General features: G+C 29.1%; 1 pseudogene across 9 annotated transcripts; it reads left to right on the plus strand.

Annotated features, from left to right (window-relative positions):
* Window positions 1-3,448: 3,448 nt before the first annotated feature.
* On the plus strand, window positions 3,449-9,304 carry LOC107605391 (subtilisin-like protease SBT4.8 pseudogene; annotated as a pseudogene). 9 transcript variants are annotated; one of them, XR_015886023.1, is made up of 5 exons: window positions 3,449-3,685; window positions 3,957-4,175; window positions 4,972-5,054; window positions 5,242-5,294; window positions 7,296-9,304. The product of XR_015886023.1 is annotated as a subtilisin-like protease SBT4.8 pseudogene, transcript variant X2 (transcript). The 9 variants fall into 9 exon arrangements; XR_015886024.1 differs by having other exon boundaries at window positions 3,548-3,685; window positions 4,034-4,175; XR_015886026.1 differs by having other exon boundaries at window positions 3,549-3,685; window positions 4,051-4,175; window positions 4,972-5,112.
* The last annotated feature ends 1,023 nt before the right edge of the window (window positions 9,305-10,327 follow it).

Here is a 10,327-nt window from a genome sequence, read left to right on the forward strand (position 1 = left end):
CCAAAATTACTTTAGAGTATAATATTACTAAAATATTACTTTATAATTTATTTTTTATAATAATGAAATATATTTAACAATCCCAAATATTATTTTATAATTTAAAAATAAAAAATTTACATTATGAAATGTTTAAAAGATATCAAATTAACACTAAGATTGATTTTAAGTAAAATTATATTATTTGGTCAATTTATTTAAAATAAGATTAATATTATTTCAAAAATATAAACTTATATATAATTATATATAAACTATAAAGTGTTCAAATTTTACCATATTTTAAATTTCAAACTAACAGTTGAAAAGCCATTGTCATATTATTAAGAAGCATTTTAATAATAAAAGTAAGTTAAGATAAAGACAATTTTAATTTTGTCTAGTTTATTTAATAATAAAAGTAAGTTGGATGCATCATGAATACCAAGGCAATAAAAATTTGCTTTTAGCCTTGAGTAAACATGATAGAAAAAAATTTTGGATTAAAACACATAAGACTTATTTTAAGTCATTTAAAAAATCAAAGCTCAAAAAGTACTTTTGATGAATGAAACTGCTAATTAACCAGACACTTAGAATTAATCTTGAGTAAACATGCACTATTTTTGTGTGGACAGTGCTATGTGAGGATGATAAAATTTTTCAGCATGTGAAAAAAGGAGGTGGATATCTTCTAGATGGAGACACGTGTTAGAGTGGTCTTGGTTAGAAGAGACAGGTCCTGTTAGAGGTTCAGGTAGTGCAGGTGTTGTAGGCTAACCTGATGTTGACTGATACAAGATTAGGTTAGCAATAATTGTGATGTGGTGATAATTAAGTTATTAAATTGTTGGGTGTTGAATGCAATGATTTTTGTTAAGTGGTGGGCTTATATTGTTACTTATTGGAACATAATAAAAGAAGTTAGGGAGATAACAAAAAAACAAATGAATGAATAAAAACTTGGGTTATTTGGGCCGAGTAATTGTTTTTTGTAGCTGGATTATTTTTGAAAAATAAATATATTAGGATAGTGTTATAACTCTTCTCCGTAGACTTAGTCCTCATTTAATAATAATAATAATAATAATAATAATAACTATATGAAAAGAAATGTTAAAAATAACGTGAATAAATTATTTTTATAATTAAATTTAATTATTTTTTTATATTTCTCATAAGTTATTAGATTAATTTAGTTGAACTTAGTTACTAATTAAAATGACTCAATTATATAATATCATCGTATTATATTTATATATTATATATTATATTTATTTATTTATTTATTTATTAGGTATATTTTTCACCGAATATATTATACTATATTTATTTGTAATTTTTAAATAAATTAATGAAACATTTTTTGCCAAACACTTAGACGATCATTATTTTAGTTGTTAAAATTTTCGTCAAAAATTGGAAAGAGTTAAAAATCTAAAAAGTGCTTTTTCCACCAGAAAATAACTGTATAACTCAAAATGTATTTTATTCTTTTATTTTTTTTTTTGGATAGAAGGTGTTTTTTCTTTATTTTTTATTTTTTTGAACATTTTTATTTTTCGGACATCTTTTTTTTTTTGGTGACTTTTTTCCGTACATCTTTAATTTAAAAAATAGTAATACTATGCTTATTTTTTAATTTAAAAACTTAGTTTATCAAAATTAAATAAAATTGTTAATTTAAATTTTAAATAAATTTTTTTATAAATGTAAATTATTTAAATAAAGTTAGATTAATTTCATTTAGCAGCTGAGAAAATAGATTCATTCAGCACAGTAGCATTGACCTTACTTTCATACTGTATCCTCTGCACAATTTCATTATATATAGGGCTGTCAAACAGACTAGTTCGGTCCATTTAGGTCCGGCCCGTTAAGCTCGCGGGCTAAACGGGCTGACCCGTTTAATCCCGCTTTATTCGCGGGCCAGAATTTTCTAGCCCAGACCGTTTATGGCCAACCCGATTGGTTAAACGGGCCAGCCCATTTATCATTTTATTTTATTTTTTGAAAAATATTTTTGACCAAAAATACCACTTTTAGGTCAAAAACCATTAAAAAAATAATATTTTTTTTAGTTGCTGGATCGGACTTTCGGGTCGGATTGGAAGAAATATTAGCTAAAAATACTACTTTTTCTAAAAAAATTAAACGGGCCACCCGTTTAGCCCGCGGGCTAGCCCGTTTAACCCATCATTTTTTCCGAGTTAATCGGGCTCAGCCCATTTAGCCCAAAATTTAAACGGGTTTAATTTTAGAGGCAAAACCCGCCCATTTAAATGGGTAAACGGGCTAGCCCGATGAGTTTAGTCCATTTTGACAGCCCTATTTATATATAAGTAGGCCAATGCTACTGTACTGAAACCAATGAATTGGATTGGATGGGATGGATAATAATTATTTTTGTTTTTATTTTTTAATTAATCTAACTTTATTTAAATAATTTATATTTATAAAAAATTTAATTTAAAATTTAAATGGATGTAATTTAAATTAACAATTTTATTTAATTTTGATAAACTAGGTTTTTAAATTAAAAAATAAGCATATTATTACTATTTTTAAATTAAAGATGTCCGAAAAATAAAGATGTCCAAAAAAAAATAAAAATTAAAGAAGAATTCTATCCAAAAAAATAATAATAAAAGAATAAAATACATTTTGAGTTATACAACTATTTTGGTGGAGAAAGCACTTTTCAGATTTTCAACTCTTTTCAATTTTTGACAAAAAATTTGACAACTAAAATAATGATCGTCTAAGTATCTAGCAAAAAATGTTTCATTAATTCATTTAAAAATTACAAATAAATATAGTATTATATATTCAATGAAAAATATATCGAATGAATAAATAAATAAATATAATATATAATATATAAATATAATACTATGATATTATATAATTGAATTATTTTAATTAGTGACTAAGTTCAACTAAATTAATCTAATAACTTATGAAAAACATAAAAAAAATAATAATTAAATTTAATTATAAAAATAATTTATTCACGTTATTTTTAACATTTCTTTTCATATAGTTATTATTATTATTATTATTAAATGAGGACTAAGCCAGGGAGAAGAGTTATAACACTATCCTAATATATTTATTTTTCAAAAATAATCCAGCTACAAAAAATAATTACTCAGCCCAAATAACGCAAGTCTTTATCCATTCATTGGTTTTTTGTTATCTCCCCAATCTCTTTTATTATGTTCCAATCAGTAATAACATAAGCCCACCACTTAACAAAAACCATTGGATTCAACACCCAAAAATTCAATAACTTAATTATCACCACATCACAATTATTGCTAACCTAATCTTGCATCAGTTAACATCAAGCTGGCCCACAACAGCTGCACTACCTGAACTTCTAGGTTCTAGCAGGACCTGTCTCTTCTAACCAAGACCACTCTAACACGTGTCTTCATAAAAGGATATCCACCTCCTTTTCTTACATACTGAAAAAATTTACCATCCTCACCATAGCACTACCCCACCAAAAAACGCAAAGGTTTCACATGGATTAAGGACTATTTAGCTGTTTGCTTACTCATTTACTCTCTCTCTCAGAATAACAAGCTGATTCTTCTTCAACCTTCACCACTTTCTCTTCTTCCTCTCTTCCTCCTTCTTCTCTTACAAGAATTATGCCTATTGGAAAGAGATGTGTGTCCCTCAAATATAATAACACCAGGTAATTAGTCCCTGTTATTGTAAGGTTCATTACATGATAAACTGTGTCTATTATTAATAATAGTAGTTCTTGTCACAATTAAGAATCTGATGATAATATAGGTGAGATATTTGAATTCTTTTATCATGTTTATGTTTTCTTCTTCTTTTTTCTTGTGTTGTGCTTTTATGTCAGGCAGTTGTTCTCTATTTTTCTGATTTAGGGTTTCTGATTTTCTAGTTCAGTAATATTGTTTGGTTTTGTGTTTTGTTTGATTTTGCTGAAATAATAGAGTTTGCTCCTCCTCCTCCTCTTTATTGTTTTTGGGCATTTTCTGGCTTTTCCAATATCAATGGGTAATCCAATTAGAAGTCACTTGAATTCAGAACAAATGGAAGTGCTGGGATAGCGAGTACATCTGGTTTAACAGTGAGGTGGTGGGGCTTTTATTAAATGTTTTCCCTTTCATGCCATTCAGTGCTGCTGCAATTCCTTTGTCAAATTGTTTAAGGTAACACTTCTTGCATGTTATGTTGTGTTTAGTAAGAAATGGAAATCACAATAACTTATGTTCATTGGCGTTTTATCTCGATCTAATTGTAACATATGTTTAGGAATTTATGTCATTACTCTTTTAGTTACTGCTGCAAAGAACCTTGGTTTTTTCTTTTATAGACTTTTAGTGATTTCAAGTGTAAGGAATATGCCTTTTTTTAATTAAAAAAAAATATATATATATATTATTGTTCATCATTTCGTATCACCTAGATTGTTTTTGTAAAAGTTTTGACTACAGGGCTTCATCAATTTTATTATTCAACACTCTAATTTTTGACATAGATATTGATCATGGTTTTGGGGATACAAGAGTATATCTATTTTACCACTTGTTAACTGCTATCTTTCCCTTTTTTTTCTCTGGATTTTCTTCTTAATGAACAAAATAACAAAAGAGTAGCAACATAAAACTTAGTAGTTTCCAGCCACAGAGTATTTTTCCCTGGAACCAGTTCAATTCACTGTCATGTATGATTCACTCTTGTATTCCAGGTCACTGGCTATTTTATTTTATTTTTTATATTTTTCTTCGAGATTTTGAAAATTGTATGCATATAGATGCATTTAATGGGTAGTGCTAGATATCATGGTTGTTTCATGCAAGTGCTCTCAATTTCTCACTAATTTGCCCCTCAATGTTGAAATCTTTTCAACACTTTAGTTTGTTTGCTGTCTTTGAACTCCAATTTTTTTCTTCAACTATCTAAGATTCTGAGTACCTTTTAACACTCATATTCAAATTTTTCCAGGTCTTATTTTTCTATCCTCCATAAAAAAGTGGCCTCTTAAATGCATGGATCTTCTCTCTTTTTGCTTCCCTGGAATATTGGAGGTTAGGTTTCAGTATTTTTGGCTTCAATTATGGTCCATTGAGTGAACCCCTTCCATGAGTGAGTTGAATGAAATTGTGCTATGCAATACTTACATTAGTTTTAGTTTTAGAACAACTTTTAGCTTTTAGTTGGATGTTTATCTAAGTGGTTAAACATTGATAACAAGTGCTCTGCTGTATATTGCAGGAATGCATCAAACAAAGGGATCTATTATTTGTGTTCAGGTTACAGACTTAGAGGTATGTGAAGCTATCTTATTTTAACAAAGGCCGCCTTTTCCAACCATGTTTTAAAACTATATGTAGCAATTTATTCTACTATATTACTCTTATAAATTATAAATATTATTTTTATATGCACAATTAAAAATAAACAAAAAGAATTTTGTGAACAAAAAGAAAAAGCAAAAATAAAGAGATTAAGACTGACAGTCAATAAAATCCAGTTTGGTAAATCGTTTGAGAGTACTTCACCTTGTGTTTGATAGTAAAAAGGATATGAGATTGTAATTTTAGCCTTGAAAGGCTGTTGGTGCTTTTGAAATTAACTATAAAAATACTTTCCCAAACTAGCATGTGTTTTTGAAAGTTAAAAAGTCTAACCTAATCTTATATCTTAATGAATTTATAACATTATACATTAATGAATATTTGTATCTATTTTAATTTCGTGTATATAATAATTTATTAGTTAATAATATCAACGACGGTTCTGCTATCCAACAGCAGCAACAGATTCAGTCTCCCTTTCTTTTCCCTGTTCTCTGCTTCCCTTTTTTTCCCTTCCATCTTCCTTGATTCCCCCCGCTTTGTTCTCCCTTTCTTTCCCGTGTCCGTGTGTTGTGTTGTGTTGTTTTTTTTTTTAAGGGAATGGCGTTAGGCTAAGAAGGGTTAGGGTTTTTCATTTGAAAATTAGGGTTTATTTTTGGGAAAAAGATGAAATTAAGTATTTTTGGATAAATTAAAATTTAGTTATTTTAATTAAATTAAGATATAAAGTATTAATTAGTGTTCTAATTTAATTTTTTAAAATTATTTTAAAAATATTATTTGATTATTAATTTATTAATTAATTTTTAATAAAATATTTTAATTTAAAATTAAAGATAATATAATAAATTTTTTTATTTATAAAAATTAAAGTATTAAATTTTCAAAATCTCATTTATTTAAACTAAATTATATAAATTTTTTATTATTTTACATTTGTTAAACTTTTAAAATTTAAATATAAAAAATAATTTGATAATTATAAAACCGGATAAAATCTAAATTATTTTAAACTCAATTAATCGAAATTTGCTATAATTATCTTTAATAAAATAATTTCTGAGATTAAAGTACTTAATGAATGAATAAATCGAAATTAGTTCTTAATAAGATTTTTCGAAATTTCTAGGTCTTACAATATTTAAGTCTTTTTGTAATATTAAATAAAAATTGTTTTTTATTTTTACTAAATTATAAGGGTGATTTAATAAAAGTATTGATTGATATGTATTTAAAAAAAAATTAATTACTAACATGAAAAATATAATCCATGTATTGTGTTTTAATTTGTCCATATTTTTATTGTATCGATACATAAAAATTTATCATCATACCAAAATAAACACCATTAAAATATATAAATAATTAATAGCAACCGTATTTTTTTACGAGGATTAAGAGTGTTTGATGAATGGCTAATATTTTTCTTCAATTTTAATGTTGCATAATAATTAAAAGCAATTATATATAAGAAAATTTATTAAATTACTCTTTTATCTTAGGTCTTAACCCATGACAATAATAAAAAAATTTCGTGACTCATAAATGCAGCCCAATAAAATATATGAATTTAGTTCTAATTTTAGTATTTATTATTTTATCTTATCTTATCTTTACTTTTATCTTTGGTAAACAATGCTCTATATATATTTAGTTTTACCTTCACAATTCAATCGATCAATAATCAATAAAAATTTCTTCCTCTTCTCTTCTCTTTTCTTTTTCTATTCTTTCACAATTTTATCAAAATTTATTTACGACCGAAGGAGAAAAAGGTTCAAAATCTCATTTTATTTATTTTGATCTTATCAATCAACTTTCGTTCTCTTTCAAGACATCGATTATATTAATCAAGCCATTGGATACATGTATCTAACATAGTTGAACAATGGCCAAGTATAATTTTCTTCTTTTCTTATTCGCCTATTTCATCATGAAATCCTTAGTAAGTAGTGCTGATGATGCTGTTAGGAATCTTCACATTGTATACATGAGATCACTCCCAAAGCATAATTATTCTCCAATATCTCACCATCTTAGTATGCTGCAACAAATTACTAATGATAACGATGCAACAAATCACATGGTTAGAAGTTATTATAAGAGCTTTAATGGTTTTGCTGCAATGATCACTAACCAAGAAAGAGAGAAGCTGAAAAAGATGGAAGGAGTGGTTTCTGTTTTTCCAAGCGAATCACTCAAACCACAAACTACAAGGTCTTGGGACTTCATGGGGTTCAAAGAATCGATACAGAGAAACAAAACTGCTGAGAGTGATGTTATAATCGGAGTTATAGACACCGGAATCTGGCCGGAGTCAGAGAGCTTCAATGATCGTGGTTTCGGTCCAATTCCCAAAAAGTGGAAAGGCGCATGCAAAGGTGGTGAAAACTTCAGATGCAACAATAAAATAATCGGTGCAAGATACTATCTAAAAGATCAAACTTCAGCAAGAGACTTTGTTGGGCATGGAACTCACACAGCATCAATTGCAGCAGGGAATAAAGTTGTGGGAGCAAGCTTCAATGGAATCGCCGAAGGAGTTGCAAGAGGAGGTGTCCCATCAGCAAGAATTGCTGCTTATAGTGTGTGTAGTGAACGAGATCAGTGCAGAGCTGATGCCATATTGGCTGCTTTTGATGATGCCATTGCCGATGGTGTGGATCTTATCACAATTTCACTTGGGCTCCAGGAGCAAATAACCTTTGATAATGACATCATAGCAATTGGATCTTTTCAAGCAATGAAAAAAGGGATCCTCACCATAAACTCTGCAGGTAACGATGGTCCTAACAATACAACATCTAGTGTATCACCTTGGTTGTTCACTGTTGCAGCTACCACTATGGATAGTAGAAACACTGATAACGTTTTGCTTGGCAATGGATTAATGCCTTCGGGGAAGTCAATAAATGGGTATGCATCAAATAGTGCTGAAATACTGAGTAGCACAGGCTTCATAAACAATAGTGCTCCAATTGTTGCTGAATTCTCTTCTGGAGGACCCAATATGCAAATCAGAGAAATTATGAAGCCAGACATTAGTGCTCCTGGTTTAGAAATTTTGGCTGCTTACTCACCTCTTGCACCACCTTCTCATGACAAAAGAGAGAAAAGATCAGTGAAATACAACATACTCTCTGGAACCTCAATGTCGTGCCCCCATGTTGCTGGTGCAGCTGCATATGTTAAGACTTCTCATCCTGATTGGTCTCCGGCAGCTATAAAGTCTTCTCTTATGACCACTGCAAAACCAATGAATGGAAGTGAACTCGCAGAATTCTCCTATGGATCAGGGTTTTTGGACCCAGTTAGGGCCATAAATCCTGGTCTAGTTTTTGATGTTTCCAAAAAGGACTATGTGAAGTTGCTTTGCAGAATTGGGTATAATACAATGGAAGTTCGAAAAATCTCAGGAGACAAAAGTGTTTGCCCTTCATCATCGTTTCATCATCGTCTGCCCATGGCAAAAGATTTTAATTATCCTGCAATTGCGGCTGAGATTGAACCAAGGAAACCATTTAAGATTAATTTCACAAGAACAGTTACAAATGTTGGATTCGCTAACTCTGCCTATAAGGCTTACATCCAACAACATTCTGGCATCAACATCACTATTGTGCCTAACGTACTCGAGTTTAAATCTCTCAAGGAGAAACAATCTTTTGTTGTTCATGTTGATGGAGGGAAATTTAGTGACAAAAGTGTAGTTTCATCATCACTATTGTGGAGCGATGGAACACATAGTGTAAGGTGTCCAATTATTTTACGTGTTATAAAAAAGGAAAATGCTACTTGTAAAATAAGATTTAGTCTAAGATCAGTCTTTAGCTGTTCATATAAGTAACACAATTTCATTAAAAAGGGTCTTGTTCCATGTACAAAAATAATAGTCAATACTAGCCAAGTAATTGCTAATTGTAGTCAGTGACAAACAAATTTATTTCTAACCAAATTTCCCTTTCCGTTTTTTTCTCTCACTTTTGCCTTATGTTCTGCATTTACCTTTTTTTTTTTTAATTTTCTTTATTTCCCTCTGTCGCCCTCACCCACTTACCAGTTACTACCGTGTCTTTCCCCCTTGCCTTTTCTGCGTTTTTTATTTCTATAATTCTATTTCTCTTTGAAAAAGATATTCATGTTCAGAATGACTATGTTAGTTTTAAAAAAATTTCTATTCTTTTAAAAAATAACTCTTTAAAAACTTAAAACGTAATTCCTTTACAAAAATACTTGTTCACTTAACATTTTTTATAATTTTATATGCTATAGCATTGTTGAATGTTGATTACTGTGTCAAGTCTCAAATAAGTATAATTTTAAAAGAGAAAAAAAATTCAATCCAAAATAAGTGTTCGGTTATTTTTTTTGTTATGCTTTTGAACGTATTATGTATAGATATGGATGATGAGTGTGTTTTTAAATAATATGAAAATATTTTTTTTTAATTTAAAAGTACAAATTGAAGACAGTTCTTGAAAAGTATAAAAAACTGAGGCTTCAGAGTTATGGAGTGACAAATTCAAATTTGAAGGGTTGCAAGTCGGAGCCTCCGATTTGAGGTTTTTCTTTTCTTTATTAAAGGTTGGAAAATTGGCCGACCCTCCAATTTGTGGCCTTCCTAAATCAAATTGTCCGATTTGTTTCTAGCCCTTTTTCAAATTTCACACCCCAAGATAACACACAATGAGCCAATAACAACTTGTAACAACAACAACGTTTCCTCAATATGTAAATTAAAAAGTGGAAAAGGAGAGTATATAATAAGTTAGTAACAAAGGAATACAGGATGAAAATACATACTTTTTGCTATATGACAATCATATAATGTTACAAAATGGCAATTTGGCAACCAAAATAATCAGCAAACCTCAGCTGACCAACACCTTGAACAATCATTTTATTGGTTTTTCCCTTTTTCCAACTGAAAAATTCAAGTCACGTCACTACCTTGTCAATAAATGAAATCATATAATGATATTACAACCATATAATGATATTAC

The sequence above is a fragment of the Arachis ipaensis genome, chromosome B6 (assembly GCF_059453495.1).
Source record: "Arachis ipaensis isolate K30076 ecotype BB chromosome B6, ASM5945349v1, whole genome shotgun sequence".
Taxonomy (NCBI): Eukaryota; Viridiplantae; Streptophyta; class Magnoliopsida; order Fabales; family Fabaceae; genus Arachis; species Arachis ipaensis.